Source organism: Castor canadensis, chromosome 9 (assembly GCF_047511655.1).
Source record: "Castor canadensis chromosome 9, mCasCan1.hap1v2, whole genome shotgun sequence".
Classification (NCBI taxonomy): domain Eukaryota; kingdom Metazoa; phylum Chordata; class Mammalia; order Rodentia; family Castoridae; genus Castor; species Castor canadensis.
In genome coordinates this window covers 135,009,193-135,033,211 of record NC_133394.1, presented here as the reverse complement: position 1 = coordinate 135,033,211, position 24,019 = coordinate 135,009,193, and positions in this window count along the sequence as shown.

The window sequence follows — 24,019 nt, the reverse complement described above, 5'->3', positions numbered from 1 at the left end:
ATGTGTGCGTGGTGTTTGGAAAGCACTTAGTCCAGTTCAGGAGAAATGAAGGCTGCCTGGGGGAGGAGGAATCTAACCAAAACCTTGAGTTGTGGGTAGAAATGAGTTAGGCAGGGGAAGAATCACAGAAGGGCTGGCCTCCCTGGGAGCTGTGTGTGTAAAGAGGCACTAGGTCGTTAGGGGTAAGAGTACAATGAAGTAGGAGGAGGCTATAACCTGCATGCTAAAGGCACACAGTGCACATTTGCTGAATGAATGTATGAGGGTGTTGCGAGTGTAGCCTTCTGAATCAAATTATGGAGTCTGGTTGTCAATGGGCGGTTTGGGGGTTTTGTTTCTTTGTTTGTATCTCATTGGGCGGTTTTAAGGAAAGGAACAGCATGATTTTGGAAAAACCATTTTGTAGTTTTTTTTTTTTTTAGGCTGAGTCATGGCAAGTTCATCTGTTTTCTGTTTCCCCAAAAATACTTTAGAGGGAGGCCTATGTCAGAAACGGGTAGGACCAAAGGATTTGTCTTAAAATTATAAATTTCTACTTACTACATAAGTCAGCCTATTGATCCAAACATAAATTAGGGCACTTACTTAGCTCTTCCTTCCACAATGAAAGCATAATGTCATTAGCCTAAGGATTTTACTAGCGAGGCAGGACGTCCAGGATGAAGGCACCAGCATATCTGGTGAGGGCCAGTTTCTTGATTCTTAATTAACCATCTTTTCACTATGTCCTGATATGGCAGAGGAGGGTGAGGTGTCTCTCTCCAGCCTCTTTTTATAAGGACACTAATCCCGTTCACTGTGGCTCCACCCTTATGACCTAATCAGCTCCCATAGCCTCACATTGGGGAGTTGCAATTTCAAGGTACAGATTTAGGGGCATACCAACATTTGGTCTGTATCAATAGGGAATGGAAATGGGGGAGACACATAGTTGAGAAATAACAAAGAGTTAAACTTGGTCAGATATTTGGACATGGGTAGCTGGGGTGATGACAGATTAAAGGAGCAAGAAGGAATTCTAGTTTTAGGCCTAGATAGCTGCCATTTACTGAAACACAGAATATAGGCTGCGATTCAGGTCTAGAAGGAATGTGATGAGTTTAGTTTAGGACATGCTGGATTTGTGGTGCAGGTGGAAACACCTCACAGGAGGCAGGGTACATGGGACTAACGCCAGAGAGCGAGAACAGAATTAGAAATAGCAATGTGATGCCATTGGAGAAGGCTGTGACCACCATCCCTCTCTGCATTTGCCTGTCCCTCCCCATTCTAGGGTGAGTTTATTTCCTCTCCTCTTGAATCCCATCTGGACCAACAGAATGCTATGGAAGAAGCATTCTGGGACTTGTGAGCTGACACCTTAAAAAAGAAACGTAATTTTTCATCATTTCCTCTTGGAAGGTAACAGGAGATATCCACAGAATCATCATAATGAATGGTGGCTGTCCTCTTAAGCAACTAGTTTTAATTGGCTTACTTTGTAACAATAGAAGTACAAATGGTACCTATGATTGTCTGAATGTATCTTCCAGAAGTCACATGTTGAAAGTTAATTACCAAAGCAAGGAATGGGCTAAGGCAGGACCTGAAAGTGAGGCGCTGTCACAACAAAGGCCAACACATAGTGGCTTTTGGAATATGACAACAGGCAGAAGTGGAAGGTCTTAAAAGAGATATAAAGGCTGAAATGGCAGCGAAAAGTGCTACTGGAGATCATAGGATCAGTGGTGTTAACCAAATTAAATTTAGTTGAGTTTATTTGAGCAAAGAACAATTCATGAAACCAGCAGATCTGATTCATGGAGAGATTCTGAGACCTCCATTGTGCCATATGGGCAGGCAGCACAGTCGTCCCCCAATATTCAGTGGGGATTGGTTTCAGAACCCCCTGTAGAAAACAAAACCCACAGAGGCTCCAGTCCCATATGCAAAACAGCATAGCTTTGCATATGATCTACACACATCCTCCCATACCCTTGAAATCATCCGTAGATTATTATAATGCCTAATACAATGTAAGTGCTATGGAAAGCATTGTTACGCTGTGTTACTTAGGGGATGTTGACTGAAAAAAATCTGCACATGCATGCACACCACACAATCTGGATGCAGATCCTATTAATAAGAAGGACCAACTCTATCCACAGTCAGAAAAAAAGAAAGTGATATACTGAAATAGCTTGCTTGGTTCTAGCATGGCATTTGCTATATTTGGGCAAGATATGATGAACATGGTCTGATCAGTTGGCAGCCTGTGATTGCTGATACTCTGTTTTTTGTTACAAGAGTATCGTCTTAAGTTAGGAGGTTCTTATACTAAATCATGTTGCAGCTTACTATGTAGTGATTCAAAGTATAGAGGCCAAATTTAATCTAATTTCATAGGGCATGAGTTATGTATTAGCTAAATAATTGGTGAAATGGTAAGATAGCAACATAGAAAGAATAATAAATTTGTGGATCTGGCTAAGAAGATTTCCAGGAAGAATGAGTTTCACATAGAGGCCAATAATTAAAGGAGATGCACTATGAGTTTAAGAGGGAACTATTTGGGTCGAGCACAGTAGTATACACCTGCAATCCTAGCTACTCCAGAAGTGGATTAGGAGGATTGTGATTAAAGGCCAGCCTAAGCAAAAAAATTAGCAAAATCCTGCCTCAAAGAAAAAGCTGGGTATGGGGACTCATGCTTATAGTCCCAACTACTCCAGAGGCAAATACAGCAGACAGAATTGTGATATGAGGAAAGTCCAGGACAAAAGCATGGGGCACTATCTTAAAAATATAAAAAAAAAAAAGCTGGGGGGCATGGTTTAAGTGATAAAGTGCTTGTCTGGCAACTACGAGACCCTGAGTTCAAACACTAGTACTACCAAGAAAAAAAGCAGGAAGAGAAGGAACTATTCAGTTTTCAGGTAAAATTTCCAGTGCAAGACTTGCTTGATGAGGAATTTTCGAATGACTTCATACTGAGACTCTGGCAAACAAAAGATTCCTAAAGTAAGAAATGACCATATGCCCCAAAATCAAATCCAAAAGAAAACAAAACCTCAGGTAGAGAACAGATCCAAGGCGTGGTTATAAACCTCTGTTGAAATGTCAGAAAGGATTAAGATGGTGTCTCAGACCTCTCAGTTGACAAGAGAGCTTCCTAATGGGGACCTTCCTAGGCTTCCTAGGTAGACAGTAGCAGTTCTGAGAATTTTAAAAGTTTTGGCCCATTGTATGTTGACTTTGAGGTTTCTATGGCAAATAGATCTGGGAATATTCCTTTTGTCTTTGGCATGGATTATACTTAATATCCAAGAGGCTCAGACCATTTTAAAAGGAATTATATCAGCTTAAATTAAAAGGACAGATAGTGGAAAATGAAAAGAAGTCCTTGGACCCCAAGTCTGCAGGAAGCAGACTGCAAAAGCAACTCGAATGCAAACACAGGGCATTTCATATAGGAAAGGAATGACAAGGAAGTTGGTGAAGCCAAGATTCCACACCAAGAGTCAAGAGCCATGGAAAACTGCTCACAAGGAGCAAAACCCACTCTTAATCCAGGAACATTCTCTGCCCCAAGACTCAGAGAAAATGACCACATGTACCTCACTGGGCTGCAGAACTGTTAAGAACCTCCATTCCCTCTCTCTCTCTCTCTCTCTCAGAAACATTTATTGCTTTATTCTGTCCCCTTTTCACAATTTTACATTTGCTTGTAATATCAGTTTCTTTGCACCTAAGAAAATCCAACTGAAAAGCTATATTCAAGGAGAAGCCCATAGGTGCTACCTGACTGAAATGATAGCCTAGATTTGAGCTGATCCCATGATAGGATGGGAATTTGGAGGAGAGATGAGTGCATTTTGCACACAGGGTGGTACCCAATGTCTTGGTCAGAGGGTTCACCACAGTAGCTAGTGTCCATATATGTCCACCACCAGTCCTTCCCTGTGCATGCACACGCCACTCTCATAAAGAGATGTGGTTATTGCTCCATGTGATTGCTTTGACAAATACGGTGCAGCAGAAGTGTCTGGGACATTTGAATGTGTCTTATAAGAAAGAAATGGCAGCTTCCACCTCTTTTCTTTTGGAACGTACCCATCATCCATGAGCGGAGGACTGAACGAGAGAAGACTAAGCCCAACCTCAGCTCCCAGCCAGTGGCCAGCACCAATTTCCAGCCATATGAGTGTGGCCATTACAGATCGATTATCTGTCTTAGCACCCTAGCCAATACCACAGAAAGAAGAGAACCCAGTTAAGCCACAGAACTGTGGAGATAATAATTTGTTGCAGTTTTAAACCACCAAGTATCAGGTGGTTTGTTGTAGCAACGGGTAATCAAAACAGATAAAGATTAAAACAGAGATTGGTTGAGATGTCCCCAAGAAAGGATAAAAAATTGTAAGAACAACACTGGAGAGAACAAGAGTTTTGGTGGTTAGAAGAAAGCTCCAAAAGGAGATAGCAGAAATATTCAGAGAAAGCCAGGTGTGGTAGCTCACACTGTAATCCCAGCACTTGGGAGGCTTTGGCAGGAGGCTCACGAGTTTGAGACCAGCCTGGGGTCTCAGAAAAAATAAATGAACCCCAACAACAAGAGGAACAAGAAAAGACATATTCAAAGAAAGAGGAAGGGAGCAAGAAGCAGAAACTTCATACCAAGCAAGAGAATATTACTTCAAGACAGAGGAAAGACCAGTAGTACCAAAAGCAGCAGAGTTCTAGAAAGACAAGGAAAGATGTGGGTTCATCATCCTTGGTAACATAAATCATTGATGACCTTTGCCAAAAACAGCTTTAGCAAAGTGGTAGAAATAGATGGCAAATTAGTGAGGGTTAAAGAGATTTCTAGCCAGGAAAATACTTGCTTGTAGGCAGTAAGCGAAAGAGGAGACAGCAGGTACAGACACTCCTTGTACCCACGTGTCTCAAAAGGAAGGAGAATTGCAGGAGATTTATGGGGCCACGGGTCAAGAGAAGCGTTTTATTAACACCACCATGCTTTTCAATCAAGATGGTGGCTTCTTATGAATGGCCACATGTGTGGCTGTGGCTGCAGCTGTGATGGAAGTCCACGTGGTTCTGATGGCAGTGGGGCAAAACTGAGCTTCTGTGGTGGCTAACTACAGCAACACTCCTTCCCCTCCATTTGGAAAATCGTTACCCTGGAGGGTGTTGAAGGGCCTTCAGTGTCAACATTCCCTAAGAGTGGCTTTGAACTCAAAAATTTCTACCTGATTATCATGCTTCATTTTCATAATTTCTCAGAAATCCAGAGTGTGGTTATAAGCTAAGTCAATCAACCTATCAAGCAAAACACCTGCCACCCAATGCCTTCGCTCAGAGTACACAATGCTATATTTTCTAGCTCATATCTTCTGTTTTGGGGTCTTTGGTATATGATACTCAAAAAGTGTCAGGTCCTCCTGAGACCCTAGGGGCCAGGGCCACCCAGCACAGGTCATTTGGGACCCCAGAAACATTCAGAACAGAGAGGCTTAAAGGCATGCCCAGTGATAAACTGGGCCATCAAGCAAAAAGGAGGAGTTGAGAGATGGGGGTTAGTAAGTAGAGTTTATTTCCTAAAAGGATGGGTTTATGTGGGCAGGGATACGAATGCCTGTCACTTAAGATATTGCATAGGCAAGGTGCACATCCAAGACCTTTGCTATCCCTCCCTCCCAAAGGCCACCATTCTCTAGCATGTTTTTCTTATTTAATGTCAACTGGAAAACATTAGCTCTGCACCAGCTTCTTCATTTTCTATTTCCAATTTATATTTTCTATTTATTTTGAAAAAGACTCCTCTCACTATATAGCCCAAATGGACCTGGAACTATTATGTAGCCCAAGCTGGCCTCGAATTTAAGTCCTCTTGCCTCCACCTCCTGAGTGCTGGGATTATTCGATGTACAACACCCCCCCACAACCTATACTTTCAAGTTTCCCCTATAGGATATGTTTGTTTCCAGGCACAATTAAGGACCAAGTCAGAGAGCCAACCTGTTTTCCACCATTACAAAATGTACTTAATTGATATTGCCATACGTTTTCTTTTAGAAGAAGAAAATAAACTAGAAAGATGAATCTTTAAGTATCTCACAACCATCACCCCAAATCCTAATATTTTAATATCAGTCCTGTTAGTGTGACAAGAGAAAAAATAAATTTGTAGCAGGAAAAATAATTTGTTATTTCCCAGTGATTCTAAAGTGGAATGATGAGTGTGCAGGGGAGGGGAGGACATTAGTGTCAATTGGTACAGGTTCACCTTGGGCAGACGGTGAGCCACAGAGCAATCACTGGCCAAAAAGAAACATCACAGGAGAACCGAGGCACTAAACAGGGTTTCTACGATTACGTCACTGTGTGCTATGAGAAAGAACATTCTGGCCCTTTCTCTCCAGTATCCTCCTAGCTCTTCCCTTAGTGTGGTGGTTAAGAACACAAGCTCTGGAGCTAGAGGGTCTCACGTCAACTCCCCAACCCCACTGACTCTGTGACTTTGTGTGATTTAATCTAAACGTTTTCATGCTCACCTTAGAAAGTTCTTGTGAAAAACAGACATGAAGACCAGTGGAACAGAACAGAGGACCCAGATATGAAGCCACACAACTATAACCAACTTGTCTTTGACAAAGGCACAAAAAATATATGATGGAGAAAAAGCAGCCTCTTCAACAAAAACTGCTGGGAAAACTGGTTAGCAGTCTGCAAAAAACTCAAACTAGATCCGTGTATATCACCCTATACCAATATTAACTCAAAATGGATCAAGGATCTTAATATCAGACCACAAACTCTAAAGTTGATACAGGAAAGAGTAGGAAATACTCTGGAGTTAGTAGGTATAGGTAAGAACTTTCTCAATGAAACCCCAGCAGCACAGCAACTAAGAGATAGCATAGATAAATGGGACTTCATAAAACTAAAAAGCTTCTGTTCATCAAAAGAAATGGTCTCTAAACTGAAGAGAACACCCACAGAGTGGGAGAAAATATTTGCCAGCTACACATCAGACAAAGGACTGATAACCAGAATATACAGGGAACTTAAAAAACTAAATTCTCCCAAAACTAATGAACCAATAAAGAAATGGGCAAGTGAACTAAACAGAACTTTCTCAAAAGAAGAAATTCAAATGGCCAAAAAACACATGAAAAAATGCTCACCATCTCTAGCAATAAAGGAAATGCAAATTAAAACCACGCTAAGATTCCACCTCACCCCTGTTAGAATAGCCATCATCAGCAACACCGCCAACAACAGGTGTTTTTGAGGATGCGGGGGAAAAAGGAACCCTCTTACACTGTTGGTGGGGATGTAGACTAGTACAACCACTCTGGAAAAAAATTTGGAGGCTACTTAAAAAACTAAACATTGACCTACCATTTGATCCAGCAATACCACTCTTGGGGATAGACCCAAAAGACTGTGACACAGGTTACTCCAGAGGCACCTGCACACCCATGTTTATTGCAGCACTTTTCACAATAGCCAAGTTATGGAAACAGGCAAGATGCTCACTACTGATGAATGGATTAAGAAATTGTGGTATCTATACACAATGAAATTTTATGCAGCCATGAAGAAGAATGAAATGTTACCATTTGCTGGTAAATGGATGGAATTGGAGAACATCATTCTGAGTGAGGTTAGCCTGGCCCAAAAGACCAAAAATCGTATGTTCTCCCTCATATGCGGACATTAGATCAAGGGCAAACACAACAAGGGGATTGGACTTTGAGCACATGATAAAAGCGAGAGCACACAAGGGAGGGGTGAGGATAGGTAAGACACCTAAAAAATTAGCTAGCATTTGTTGCCCTTAACGCAGAGAAACTAAAGCAGATACCTTAAAGCAACTGAGGCCAATAGGAAAAGGGGACCAGGTACTAGAGAAAAGGTTAGATCAAAAAGAATTAACCTAGAAGGTAACACCCACGCACAGGAAATCAATGTGAGTCAATGCCCTGTATAGCTATCTTTATCTCAACCAGCAAAACCCCTTGTTCCTTCCTATTATTGCTTATACTCTCTCTACAACAAAATTAGAGATAAGGGCAAAATAGTTTCTGCTGGGTATTGAGGGGGGGAGCGGGAGGGGGTGGAGTGGGTGGTAAGGGAGGGGGTGGGGGCAGGGGAGAGAAATAAACCAAGCCTTGTATGCACATATGAATAATAAAAGAAAAATGAAAAAAAAAAAAAAAAAAAAGAAAAGAATTAACCTAGAAGGTAACGCACACGCACAGGAAATTAATGTGAGTCAATGCCCTGTATAGCTATCCTTATCTCAACCAGCAAAAACCCTTGTTCCTTCCTATTATTGCTTATACTCTCTCTACAACAAAATTAGAGATAAGGGCAAAATAGTTTCTGCTGGGTATTGAGGGAGTGGAGGGGAGAGGGAGGGGGTGGAGTGGGTGGTAAGGGAGGGGGTGGGGGCAGGGGGGAGAAATGACCCAAGCCTTGTATGCACATATGAATAATAAAACAATAAAAAAAAAGGAAGTTCTTGTGAGAATTAATGTGTTAGTACATGTCAGGAGCCAAGGGCAGGCCTGCCACATACGAGCGCTGTACTTAATGCTTCTTACTAAGACTGTGAATTTCACTTTTTTGGTGGAGAGGAGGTGTGACAGAGCAAGTCCTATTTCATAGGCAGTAAGATGCATACAACGCCTGTTCCTAGGGACAAGACACATGACATTTACAATCGTTATTACTGTTGCTACTATTATTATTTCAGAGTACCTCTTCATGTCCATCCATGGCCTGCATTTTTTTGCTTTTTGCCTTTGCATTCTGACTATTCGTTTTTCTTCATTGATCTAGCAGATACTTACTGAGCATTTTCTACTTTTCATGTGGCAACCATTCTTCCGAGTGCTGGAAAATCATCCAGTCAAGGTCCCTACCATGGTGTTTATGGTCTCAAAGGAAAGGTAGACTTTCGCCACAACACTAATGCCTGCTGTGATTGCTATTAAACAGGACTGTGGTTGACACTGATGTGAGGAATCATTCCTTCAGGCAGGGTGATGAGGAAGACCTCTCTGAGGATATGACTTTGGAACTGAGAAGTCACTACAGCAAAGGTGGCGACCTCATGCTGGGGTAAGATTGCAGGTTCCAGGCAAGGAAGAAAACAGTCGAGGACACCCAGCCCAGTGTGCTTCAGGGATGGGAGTCCAGTGCGTGAGGGCATGATTTATTTACATTTAATTATTTATTAATATAAAATATAAAAAAATTTACATTTAATTAGTTTTATTTCATTTTCAATTGACACATCATAATTATATGGATATATGCAGTACAATGTAATTTTTGATGCATGCACATATCAGGTAATGATCAAACAAAGGTAACTAGCATATTCCCCACCTCAAACATTCATCTTTTCTCATTGTTTTGCGTCACTTCAGATTAAACGCAAAGTCTCACACTTGCTAGCCAAGTGCCTTACTATGTAAGCTACACCCTAGTCCTGTTGATTTTTTAGCTTGTTTTCCAGGTAAGGTTCCTGCTACCTCTGACTCGAGACTAGAGTAGACGGGATTATAGGCATGCATCACCAGTAACATGCCCTTTTTTATTTATCTATTTTTGGTGTGGTAAAATATTCAAAATCCTCTTCTAGCTATCTTGAAACATACATTATCATTGACTGTAGTCACCCCACTGTGCAATAGAACACCAGAACATTTTTTGCCAATCTAACTTTAACTCTACACTTGTTTCATTTTCTTACTGCATTGTTGCAAGTATTTACTCTTTTGTTTACTAGATTTCAGTCTGTCACTTTCCTGGCCACATCAGTACCAGGAGACCAGAGGCCTCTCTCATCTTACTCACCATAAAATCATGTCCACAAATGCCAGTGGGAGAGCAAACGAGACTCCTAAACAGAAGCAGAAAGAATGCAGAAGTAAGGTTGCTTCTATGTGTAGAAGCCTTTGGTAAAACACTGACCTTTTTCCAAGCAGGAGAGTTTTGGTTGTAAGTTTTACGTCAGTTCTAGTGGACTTAACAGGGAAATACTCTCTTCCATGTTTGAGCTACACATTAATGAGGCTGGAGGAGGACTGGAGTCCCTCTCACAACCAGCCCTGGGGTAGCTGATCCCCCAGGTCACCCTAGGAATGGCATGACTGTCTCCAGTGTCTTCCTGGGGAACAAGGAGAAAACATCAGCTCTGTTGGGTAAGGCAGTCCTTTCACCTTGCTGCTCGGAATTATTTAATACAATCTGATGCATACATATTAACACCCTAGATGAACACGTATAAACATTCATGTCACAGGTCCCTCAGCTCTAACTTTTTTTTTTACAACCAATATAAGAAGGACCTATAGGACTTCTGCTCTGAAACTTAAAAAAATACTGCAAACAGCTCTGAGGTAATTTTCATATTTTTTCCTGGGTTTAACCAACCCAGGAAACATCTAGGCCTTATCTGAAAAGACCACAATTAAGTGTCTAATTTTGAAAAATGACCCATAATTCCACCACCCTCTCTTACTTACAGTCCTTGTAAGAGCCATAATAAAATGCAAGTTTTTACAACCTCATTATGGAGATTTGCATTTACTAACAATGGCCTCTTTCCTCATTAAAATAATCCTCATTCCCCAACTATTCCAAGTGTCAAATCAATTCACCCAGAGTGCGGTTTCCATACTGCTAAAAGCTCGCCATGTTGGACTCAGCTCTTCATGTTTGGAACTGCACCAGCCCTTCTCCCAAGGAATGACAATGTTGTTGTCTCTTCATGTGGTGCTGGAGGTCAAACCTGGGGCTAGGAAAGAAGAGGAGGAGGAGGCAGGAAGGGAGGACAAAGAGGAGGAAAAGAAAGAGGAGGAGGGAAGGGAGGAAGAAGAAAGGAAGAAAGGGGAGGGAGGGAAGGAAAGAGAAAAAGAGGGGGAGAGAAGGGGGAAGAAAAAGAAAGGATGGGAGGAAGGAAGGAAAGTAATGCCAGGTAGCACTGAGACTCCTAGAAATAATTGAGGAATATATTCCATTGGCTAAACAGGATCAGAAACCATGGAATATATTTTATCACCCATAAATTTCATTGTTTTCAAGCAACAAGTTGGTGAGAACAAAACTAACTCCCATATAGATAGGGAAACAAGCTCAGAAAGAATGCATAGCTTGCACAAGTTCATGTAATTAGTGTCATAATTTGAATCAACACCAAAGCCTGTTAAAAGGATATTTTAATGTAATAGGGTTTTTTTCCCTAACAAATGATATTGGCTTCCTCTGAACAAATGCATCCTTGTTCTTTGCCAAGAATTTTTCTAGCAGTAGATGAGAAACTAAACCATATTTATAATAACACCTACTTACCCAAGATAACCTATCAGAAGTTCTAGTACCAGGAGCTTCCCTTCTAAGGTCAAGTCCCTGACTTTCTTTGCAAAGTTTAAACTATATTTTTGAAACTCAAACACTGTAATCTTTAATAATCCCCCTAACCATAAGTAAGAATAAATAAGACTTAACTTAATATAGTATTAGAATAATCTGAATCATTTTACTATTGGATAATTTAGTTTGTCAAAAATCATCTTTCCAATTTCAACCACTTGGCCTTGGTTTTGGAACACATGCAAATTAGTAAACCTGACAGGAAAAAGGCATGCATTTTTTCAAGGATGTGTCAGAAAATGTGTGATTTTTTTTTTCCCTCATAGGCTATTGGCTCACCAATTGCAAGGGGGCAAATCTCAGGAGATACAGAAGCTCAATCTGAAAAAACACCCTAAAGTTGGAGGCTTAGCAGAACTAGGCCAGATATGGACTCTCTTTTCTTAGTGAAGATTCTAGTGTTTCCTGCCTCCAATAGGACTGAACTATCTTGGCAAGAGTCTACTAATGACTGGAACCAGCTGGACATAACTAGAGAACCCTCAAAAATGGAAAGACCAAACACAAACAAACAACAGAAAAGATAGTGTATGCCATTTCAAGCTGCAAGAGAGATGATGATAATTATAGTGTGGTACTGAAAAATAAATTGACTTGTTACTTATTTTTTTTCCTGGAAAAAAATCTGAAGATTTTATCCTTTCTGCTTTGGGTATTGCCCCAGAAAACATATCTCCAAAGCAAACCACATGCCATCTCCAGTGTGGACTGCCAACAAACCAATGAAATGGACTAGTGCCACAGAGTGCTATTTATCTACCCTTAGCCATTAATAAATTACTGTACATCAGCAAGTTGGAAGAGGCTGCGACACAATTTATGATAAATAAGAGTCTGATTATGAGTCATTCTTCTGTGAGCCAAATAGGACTCTCCTCAGTCATTCCAAAGGAATGGGCAATAAATCTGTTTGGAGAAAGGAATTCTGAAGAGCCATTGAAGAACAAGATTAACCCTCTGTGGTTAAATCCCACTGCAAAAGCATAGCATCTCTTCCAAACCCTTTCTTGTATGCATGTATGTGCAGCATAGGTCAGAAAGCTAAATGGTATTTCCTAGACTCCCTTGCAGCTACAGTCCTGGATATCATTTGGATTCCACTAATCGCAATTGCTAGTGAAAAGTTTTGAAGTGAACAGTGAGATGAATGTCACATTGCTACTTCTGTTATTTCTAAAGGCAATACCATCATAGCAGAATGAGCATGAACCCAGTCTCCAGTCTCTAGCTTCCTGGGCAGGGGCTAGTGGCAGGGTTCAAGCCACACATCATGCAAGTATGGGTTTAGCAGGCAAGTACCAGGGGCTTCCTGACTGTGGCAGATTCCTGGTCATGTTGGTGTTTTGTGTGTTACTTGTCCTGCCTTCCTTATTGTGGCATTGATGTGGTGTTTCTGGAAACAGCAGCTACAGCAGGAGGTCAAAACTTTGGTGAAGAGTTTCATGATTATGGAAGAATTAATGGTCCCCTTGGTATATTGTTGTGTGACTATGAGAGTTGTTCTTATTAACTTGACTTCCCAATAATTCTATAAGCCACTGAATGGCCCCTAGTAAACTTGCTAGAGAAATCCAGCTTCTTCCAATTTTTTGCAGATGGACCTGGGGTAGGCAGAATGAGGAGTGAGGGTGGAGTAGGAAAGACAAGGAGTGTTTCCAGGAGATGACTGGCTGAGGGTAAAGTCTTACCCTGGAGCCAATTTCTGATCTGAGGAGTTTTGAGGAGAGAGAAAATCAGAGCCAAGTTCAGAGCAGAGAAGTTCAATTCTGTATTAAATGGGAGAAGCCTAGATGAAGGCAGAGACAGAGGTCTACAATAAAAGAACTGAGTTGAAAGGTCTGTAGTAAAGGAAACCCACAGTGCAGAGGAAAGGAAAGATTTAGCTCTGAGCAGCCATAAGTTTTTTGGGTCACTATGGCCAACTAGTCCTTGAGAGTTAGGTTAAAATGGACTCAAACAGCTACCCCACATGCTTAGTAAATCCAGTGCTCCTCCCACTGTATCAACCCACTGTGGAAAGGGTAGATGGCTCATGTTTCCTCCAGTCCTCAGGTTCTGTGTCCACTGCATTCCCCATCTCAGCTTTTGTCCCATTCTCCAGAAGAGTTGCACCACTCCACATGCTGCCCTCAGCAGACTACTTCCTGTCCTTCTCTTCCCAAAGACCCACCAGGTCAAGACATGGTACGGAAGACTTCACACAAGGGTTGGGGATATTATAGACTGCTGATTACAGGAAGCCACAGAGATGATTGTGAGTCCTTTTCATTAAAGTCCCCTGGCCAAAATACTCCTTATTCTTTCTCTTATTGGGGTTCTTTCCTTATCCTGCACTGCAGTCAAAACCCTTCTCATCCTCCTCTACCCAGCTAACATCAGCAAATTCTATTCATTTGTTTCATTTTTTGAGACAGGGTCTCACTATGTAACCCAGGCTAGCCTCAGACTCACGACCTCCTTCCTCAACCTCCCAAGTGCTGGGATTAAAGATGTATATAACCACACCAAGCTTACAGTTTACATTTTTTTGTCCTTTCCTCATCCAGAATAATTGGCCCAGATGGCTCTTTTCCAAGTGCAATGGCCCATTGTACAGTTTTTCCCCTAAGACACTCTCTGCCATAAGATCTTAAATTAAGCTACAGGATGAGTTTGAATTTATATGGAACAAAGTCCCTGAAGAAAGATGAGGAGTGCCTCAGGTGGAAAAGTGATTGTGACAGTCAGTTTTCCATTGCTGTGATAAAATATTTGAGATAATCAACTTATAAGAAGGAAAGATTTATTTTGGTTCATGGTTTCACAGGTTTCAGTTCATGGTTGTTTAACCCCATCACTTTGGGTTTGTGGCAAGGTAGACCATCATGGTGGGCAGTGCATGGTGAAAGAAGAAAACTGCTGAGCTCATGATAGTCAGGAAAAAGAAGGAGGAGGAAGAGAGAAAGAGAGAGAGACTGGAGTTCCAATATCCTTTTAAAGGGCACACCCCCAATAACCTAACTTCCTTCCACTAGATCCACTTTCTGAAATGTCCATCACCTCCCAATAGCACCACAGACTGGAAGTCAAACCTTCAACACCTGGACTCTGGGGAACCTTTAAGATCCAAACCACAACAGTGATTCTTCTTGAACTCCTCCCACTGAGGTGGTCAGGGAGAAGCAAGGGTAGGTAAAAAAAGGAGAATAGGAGAAGGGGCAAATGAAGGAAGCCTCTTCTTGTTTTCATTCCAAGAGGGCTGGTTCTCAGAGGATGGATACCTTTTCTACTCCTGTACCTGACTGTGGTAGATAATGGTGGTTTCAAGTCTTTGCTAGAGACAGGCTGTCTGAATATGGATCCTTGCTCAACTATTTACCCATGGCAGGGCTTGCAGTCGAGCTTGCCTACCTCTCTGCACTTGTACAAAGATGATAACAATATCACCTACCTTGGCCTGATGGGAGCATTAAGTGAGAAAATGAGTAAAGTCTACACGACAGTGACCAAAACATCTTTTGTGCTCAATAAAAGTCAGTTATTGTTATGGTGACACAAGTGATCTTTTAAAGGAATCAGACTGGGATGGGCGTATCACCTAAGACTCTATACAGATCAACCAGGCAGAAGAAAGAGCAAGTGAAGGCCCAGGTGCCAACTGGTGTTTATAAGCGCTGTGACACTGCACAAGCTTCTTAGCCTGTCTGAGTCTCTGATTAAGTAATCAGAGACTTGTCCATAGAGCAGGATTATACCTGCTCATTATACCTCATGGGGCTCTTCTGAGGATAAAAGGTGGTAATGTTTATAAAGAGGATAGCACAGTGACACTGTTAAGTCCCTTGTTCTCCAAGAAGTAGCCTCCACTACCAGGCCATCACAGTTATTCTCACGCTTTCATCACCTGCAACGATGAGCCAAAAATGTCTCTCTTGTCTTCCTCTTTTTCTACATTTCCTCCTGTGCTCTCAGTCAATTTGATGAACAAAATAAACTTGAAAAAATACAGCCAGAGTAACAATAAATATACCTTCATAATAGTGAGGTCTATAATGAACCGATTGTAAGCCAGCCTTGCAAGCAGACAAGACAGGCTGAACCATTTTACCCTTTTTCCCATGGTCCCTTCCACGTGCTCTTTTACCCTCACGTACCCCACACTGAGCTAGAATCTCGGGAGAGCTTTGCTCACTGTATTTACATAATAGTCTCCAGGTCACGTTCAACATTAGAGAGACCAATACAATGATCAAATCAAAATTGCTGTCATTCACCTGGTTAAGCCTTGCCCTTCCCCCAACACAGGCTTCAGTAGGCAAAGGGGTATGGCAAATTTCTCTGCCCTTCTTCCTCCAGCTTCTCTGCAGTCACTAACTGCTGATTCTGGACCTTAGATAAGGGCAGGTGGAGTAGGAGGTGGTCCTGCAGGGCATGATGTACATACATAGCCAACTCCTGGCCTTCTAGAGCTCAGTCTCTGTCTGGAAGACCTTCTGCTGGCATCCCCGCCAAGTCCATAGTCACAGGAATTGACAATTTCTGGCCCCCAGCTGGCTGAATAAGTTTCCCCTGAGTCCTGCCTTCTAACAGCCAAAACCCTGACCTCAGAGTAAAGGGACAGCTATCATGTGCACACCTCCGATATGAATCCAGCTTCCCAAGGATGAGTTCATAATGCAGCAATTTCCAGTTCCTTTCCTGCTACAGCATGGATAGGTGACAAGGATCTGCCAATTACAAGTACCACAGAGGCTTTCTTGGTACAGTTAGTCACACCAGATGAGTCTGCCTTGTGTGAGGCCACTGTGGGTGACCACCACTGCAACTTGCACCCAGAGTCACTGGGGGACCAGGATCACTTCCCTGCTCAGCCAGCCTCTCTGGGGAGGGTCTGAGATTTGTGCCTGGGAGATCTGCTGAAGCTTGTTCCAAAGTGTTTGTAAGTCACTAATCCTCTCTCATAAGTCCTGCTTGGATTGGCTGCTGGGAGTTCTGTCATTGATAAATAAGAACTTTTACCAAGATACCTACCAGAACATCACTGGACAGTGCTCTCTGATCATCTTTGAAGATGACCTCAGACCAGCTTCCTTCCAGGGACCACACGCAGGAGCTCACTGTTACTGACAATGTAGCCAACTTAGGTAACACTGTCTTCCCTGCCTTCAGAAAGAGAGTGACTGGCTCAGCCTCAAGCCATCAGACTGTTCACGTGGGTCACACACACACCAGCGACTCAGGGAGACTTATCCCCAACTCTGCAAGACATTCTCCAGAAGCCCCACCCGGACTTATGGAAAAGGAGTATACTCCATCCCCACCCCCATGTGGTGGCACAGACACACCCAGTGCTCCCATGATGCACTCCAACTCCAAGGAATTCTATATTCCCGCTGCACTCCTCGCCTCTTTATTTTCTTGTGTAGCCTAGGCGTGGATGATCAGCTAAAGTTGCAGAACAAGCTTTGTAGCTATGTAGCACGTTCTGCACAGGTGGTCTGGCCCTTTGCTTCAGATAAGGCACCCACCACACTGTTCTTGGCTTTGGGAGTTTCTGAAACATACTCCAAAATAGGAGAGTTCCTTTTTAGCGTCTTGTCTAAACTAAGCAGGCACGATGAATTGAACATTTCAAAATAAAACCATACCCAAATTAACATTTCATTCAAGACTCCAGATTTTCATCAAGTTCTCATTCAATACAATTCACTAATCCAAGATTTCCCATTTGTGCTGTTAGCACTAAAAAGACACATGCATTCATGCTGGTGGATTCTACCACACTGACTCATGTGGAGTGGTCACCAGGTCACATTGAGCAGACAGACTGTCACACCAATGGATGGGCAGAAGAACTTTCGATCACTGCTGCCTGCTGCCTATCCTCCCCATATGGAATGGCAGGTATGCTGTGAAAAACAAGAAAAAGGAAAGCTACTGATCTTACTCTGTAAACCACATCTCTGAGCAAGCAGTGTCTGAGGGAGAAGGTCCACACACTGTTTCTATCATTTTATTCCAGTTGCTCTTATAGCACCCTCAGCCTTCCCTGCCTTAAACATTCCTCAACAGTTTCTGGGAGCTCACTGGAGGCATTCAGTGTGTTTTACAAGACTCTTTTTTTCCAGTACTGGGGTTTAAACTCGGGGCCTTGTGCTTGCTAGTCAAGCGCTCCACCACTTGAGCCATACTGCCGGCCCTTTTTGCTTTACTTGTTTTTCAGATAGGGTATTGTGCTTTTTATGTAGGATGGGTCTCAGACTGAGCTCCTCCTACCTATAGGACTGTTCTTTCAGTACCCTGGGTTACACCATTTTGTTTCCCCACTCTATAGCTCTAGATTCCTAGAAAGAACTGCTGCAGAAACATCTTGTGCCCACGAAGGGGCACCAACCAGATTGCAAAGGTTTGATCAACTTACATGGGGCTCCAAAAAGCAACTGGATGATTAAGTCTGGCCATTGAGGATTTACTGGCACCTGGGGGTGGTGCGGCCATCTGAGTCACAAGCTGCCCAAGCTGCCCAAAGTGGTACCAATGCCCCTCTACCTTCTCCTTCCCTAGGGAGACTGCCCTGTCCCTCCTGGACTGGCACTCTCTCACGCGGGTCCCCAGTGGTTTCGAGAGAAACCTCTTCACTGAGACATGCCCTCAGGCCTATGGCTGATCAGAGGGAAATCAGAGAGACCTGGGACACAGGCTACTAGACTCTGATTTGAGATCCCTGATGTGCCCCACACGTGGGTCCTGGATCGTGGGGTCTGGATCCTCTTTTCGGAGGGTAAGATGTGCTGCAGGAAAATGTACCAAAAAGGTACATTTGCATAAGTCTGCATCTAGATAAACCCCAGGGTGCAACTAGTTAGGTTTGAAATGAGGACCCTGACTTCTCACAGACTGAAAGTCATTAGACTTGTCCACAAACTTGACCACTGAATTTGCAACCCTGCTTGATGTCAATTGAGGCAAGTGAGTTGACTTTTTCTTTCTTTGCATGAAGGATTGTCTCCATTTCTCTTCAGAATTCAATGTTCTTCAAAAATAGAGCAAGCCATCCAAACACCCTGTTGTCAAGGACACTCCTGGCCCATGTGGCTCCCCCACATACCCATCAAAACCTCTTCCGTAACCATGAAATAGTGTACCCAGATCCTTGTAGCCCAACCATCCAGCCCTGGTCTTTCTGACCCCATATAACCTCACTTTACCTCCTGGGATCCCAAATTCCAACAATATTCCCCTATTTTATCTAAACTACACTATGCCAAACAACCTAGACTCTCTATGACACATATTGCAAAGTGTGTAATGTGACATATTACAGCCTGTGTTGGCCAAGTTGGGAAAAGACCATTCAATTCAACATGGTACACGTATACTGACCACCAACCAGGCAACACACAGTAGAATTACAAGGTGAATCTGATTGGCTTCATGGAGTTTGCCATCCATTCCAACAGGCCTATGGTACAAAGGGCTACTGGTATAGACTGGGTAAAACCTGGGCCCCTCCAGTTAGTTACACTTAGACAACTGAGCTAACTTCACTTATATGATTACTCATCTTTAAAATGGACTTAGGAAGATGTGGAATTGCTATGAATATGTATAAACACATACAAGAGAGCCCAAATGATTAGTATTTGTCATATTGTCACTGGAGACAGATGTGGACATAACTGTCTCTAATCTAATAAAACAAATTCTTTAGAAGTGTGGTGAAAATACAAACAAAAACTGGACATGGTGGCACACATCTGTAATCTTAGCACTTGGGAGGTAGAGGCAGGAAGATTGTGTGTTCTACATCAGCTTCGGGCTATACAGAAAGTTCAAGGCCAACCTAGACTACATAGCAAGACCCTGTCTCAAATCAAAACCAAAAAGTATATTTCACTGTGTCTTATTCCTACTCAGATGTGATTTATTTGACAATACAGGGTAGGTGGGAAAGGGTAAGGAAGAGTAATTGAGGGGTTAGATGGATTAAAGTGCAATAGATTTACAGGTAAAATACCAAGGCAAAACCCCACTGAACAACGAACAGACACTTAAACAATGACCACAGAAATGTTATGGGGAGGGTGTCAGTAGTAGGGGAGGGTAAATGACAAGGGTAAAGCAGGGTGAATATGGTTGATGTGTTTTCTACACATGTATGAATATGGAACACTGAAACCTGTTGAAGCCATTTCAAGAAGGGGGAGGGGAAGAGGGAGAATAATGGAGGGGATGGACCAACCCAGAGTACATTGTACCCACATGTGCTAATATCCTAACAAAACCCCCTATACAACTATTATATGCTAACAAAACACTTTAAAAAGTACAAACAATAACTTCATACAAACACATATTCTTGCTTGAGCAGAAGCAATGTCTACACTAAAATTCAAATATACATTCATCTCTATATAGTTACTGATTGTCTATAATGTATCAGACACTGTGCTGGATCTGGAACACTGAGTAACAAGGGCTCAAAAAGATTCAGCCCTCACCCTGAACTACTACAGGTCAGTCAGTGGTTAACTAGAGAATTAGAGACACGGGCCTACCAGATGTTTATTTGTGTGGAGAACTAAGGAATCTCTGGGAAAATAGTTCATTATTCATCATTGAGCATTAGCCATTACCAGGTCGGGCCCAGGCTCTTGATCAGTCCATGGCTTGGTTACTCCCAGCCAGCTGTGGCCAAGTAGATGGGCTCGTGTGGTTCAAAACATGGCTGCCACCTCCTCACTTGGTTTGTGGGCAGAGTGGGTAGACTGGACTCAAGTATTGACATCACCTGATACCAGCAGGCAGGTGTACACGATCAGTTGAGATTGCAGGACAATGTTCAGAGGCCCAGAGAACAGAGTGGCCATTCATGCCAGTCCAAATACAAGGGAACAGATGGAATGATCCATTGATCTGCTCTCGTCATACTGCCTCTTCTGACCTCTTCATGTTCTATTTCCACTGCTGTTTGTGTATTTTCCCTCAAGGGAAGGTCAAAATAAGCCCATAACTTGACACATCTCCCCAAATTTCCTTCCACATGCCCAAGGAAAAAGTACTCTTTTATTTGACTTCCCCATTTCTGTCTGCTCATTCCGTACGCTCCCACTCTTAAAAGGCTGAAGATTTCTTTGACACAGCACTCTTTTTCTTGCCCCCTTCATTAATTCAGTCACTAGTCCCTTTGGGAAGCAGATCAGAATACTCCAATGAGCATGTCTTTAGAGTCCCCTAGACCTGGGTACCAAGTCCAACTCTATCAGTCACTAACTACGTAACAGGTTGCTGATGGCTCCAACTCTCAGTTCCACGATCTCTGAAACAAGACTAATAGTACCTAATTTATACTATCACTGTGGATTAAATAAAATAATATAAGGAGAGCCCCTGGCACAAAGCTGCACTCTTAGGAGTCATCAGCTCTTATTTCTTCCTCCGACAGGTGTTTTACCCCATTGTCTCGTCTTGTTTTCCCTGACACACCCTGGAGTGACAATAATAACCTCCTTGTCTTCTGTGACCCATTACATATCTGGGTGTCAGAAGACGCTTCCCGTAACTGGTGAACTTGCTCATTGTATGCATCTATGAAATTCTCACAAGGCCACTCCCTTGTACTGTTAATGGTCCCTAAAAATAACATTTCAAAACAGATGTTTCCCAAGAGCGATTCCAGTCTCTTCACGGCCCAGATGGAAAATCTTTAAGGACTCTTCCAGGCCAACCCAGTAAAGAACCTTCAGGCTCGTTAGCTTGGTATTTGCTTTTTCTGCTTTAGCGCCTCTTCCCTCTCTATATGAAAGTCTCTGACCCTCTCAAACTAGACAAATCACCAGTTCCCCCACCAAGACTTTTCATAGGTGTGTTTTTCTTCACACTCCTCTCTGCCTAGGCTATCTAGCCTCCTCCTTCTTTTCTGACAGTGTTCTATGCACCCTTCAGCACTCAGTTTTCTTTTCACCTCACCTGTGATACCTTTCGGAATCACCAGTGGAAATCTTTTCTCCCTGAATTTGCAAAAAACATCGTAGAAACTTCCACATGGTACAAGTCACCTCTATGTTAGTAGCATCAGTGGAACAGCCTCAAGTCTTTTGTGACACAAAATAGAGATTAAATAAATATATTCAAATGCTAGGAATGACACAAGGCTTTAAAATGTCTGAGAGTTACATGGATCCTTTTCTTCCTAGCTTACAGATAAAATACCATGTTTGGATCACAAGACCCCACCATCCTTTCTACAAATGGTTGAATAGGGCTTTGTGCCTGGGACAAAGGTGTCCATTTTATAGTCAGGTTTCTTTAAGAAGGTTTGAATTTGAGCCAAATAGAAAGACAGTGGTTGGAAGAACTAGCACTTGAGAAAAGCTAAGAAACCAGGAGAGAGGACAGTAAACAGATACCATGAGACAGCTGTGAGTGAGTCCCCATTTGAGCTGTGAGGTCAAATGGAAAGTAGAACAAACACAAAAGATGGAACATGCTGCTGAGAACGGGGAGAGAGAATTAGTATAGACATCAGTATGGAGGTTCCCAAAAATAATGAAAATAGAACTTTCGTATGGTCCAGTAATTCCACTACTGGGTTTATATCCAAGTGAAATGAAATCAGTCTGTTGAAGAGATCCCTGCATCCCATGTTTATTGCAGCAATATTCACAATAGGCAGGAAGTGAAAAGAACCTAAGTGCCCATCAATTGGGTGAATAAAGAAAACGTGCTATGTGTATACCATGAAATACTATTCAGCCATAAAAAGAATGAAATCCTGTCATTTGCAACAATATGAATGGAACTGAGATCACTATACCAAACAAAATCAGCAAAGCACAGAAAGACAAGAACTTAGAGTCATGTGGGGACTCTAAGAGCTGACCTCATAGAAGCTGAGAGTAGAAGGGTGGTTACCAGAGGCGAGGGGAGTAGGGGGAAGAGAAACCTGGGACAGGTTGATCTGTAGGTGCTAAGTCATAGTTGGATAGGAGCAGGAAGTTCTGGGGTGCTGTTGCACAGTAGGATGACTATAGATAACAATAATGCACATTTCAAAGCTTGAATAAAGGATTTTGAAAGTTTTCACTAGAAATGATAAATGTTTGAAGAGATAGATACGACTAACTTTATTTAAACACTGAACAATAATACATGTATTGAAATATCATGATATCCCATTTTAATAAATATGAATAGGACTTTTGTTTTTATAAACTTAAAAATAAATTGAAAAAGGAAAGTAGGGGATGCAAGAAGCCAGCAGGAATAATGGATGCGGGCTCAGTTCAGTAGAAGCGACAAGGAGGAAATTAGAGACACCAGAGCTACAGCTGGGACCTGTAGCAGTGTTATGTCCTGCGCAACCTTTCAGATCTCCTCTGTGTGGGTCTTTCAGTTGATGTTGCCTTTCTGTATTTTTCCAACAGCCAAGCACCTTTACAGCAAATCCCCTCACCCTGGACAACCAAGTACTGGATCTTCTCAGTACACCCAGACATGAAATAGTTCTCTCTGTGTCTCTGTTTCCCCATGCAGAGACAGATCTAGTCCTCTCTGAATGGCCCACAGAACTTAGTGAAATATATAAGTTCTTATGGCTTTCACACTGTCGAGACAGTGAATACCCTGTTCAGTTTTGGGGACCCCTTTGCCTTCATCCTAATCTTGGCACCTTGATACCTAATACCATATTGTTTGAAACTTCTGTCCCATTCTATCATGTTCTAATGACATATGATGGCTTCTTAACCCAATAGGTCACTCCAGACCAGACTCCTGACTTTACAGATGTGACAGTTGAGGCTGGCGGGAGTGCTGGGGTTTAGAAGCCAGGCTGTCATTTAGATCCTGAGATATCCCAGCTGTTCTTCTCTTCTAGTCCCTACGTGATTAGACCAAGAAAATGAGTGTAATTTTTAAAAGTAGGCAGAGAGAGACAGAGAGAGAGGAGAGAGAAACCATCTACCATCTTCAAAAGTGGGTAATGACCAAGGCAGTAATTTAACAAAATGATTGACTTCCTCCTAGGAGCCTTTTCAAAATCTACAGAAAATGATAGCTTCCAAGCACTTACCTGAAGCATCATGGTCCATGGGCCAAGCCAAGGTTTAACCTGATAAGGTAATGGATCTGAAGCCAGTTGGCTGCCCTGCTCTTTCACCCCTGAATTTTATTTCATCAACAATTTTTCTCCTTCCAAGTGCTGCTCTGCTAGCTGTCAGTAACGTGAGAGCCAAATGGGCAGAGACAAGTTTGCACTCAAACCATTGAAAGCATAGAATGGAATCATCCAGCCAGAAAGATTTAATCCTCAAGAAAATCGTAAGAGGACAACCTTATCATCCTCATTTTAGAAACAGGAAACTGAGTCTCATGACCACCCAAGATGTAGAAGATCAGAGCCTCAAGTCCACAAAAACACCTACACCATACTTGGTCTGCAGCTACATAATGGTGTCCTACAGCCCACTATTTGGAGAAAGCTACTTGGTGACTATATTTCCATTTTCAAACAGACATTTAAATTCTACAAATCATGGTCTTGACTAAAACGAAAAAAAAAAAAAGAAAAAGTCATTATTCAGAGTTCACCTTGGCATTGTGACGT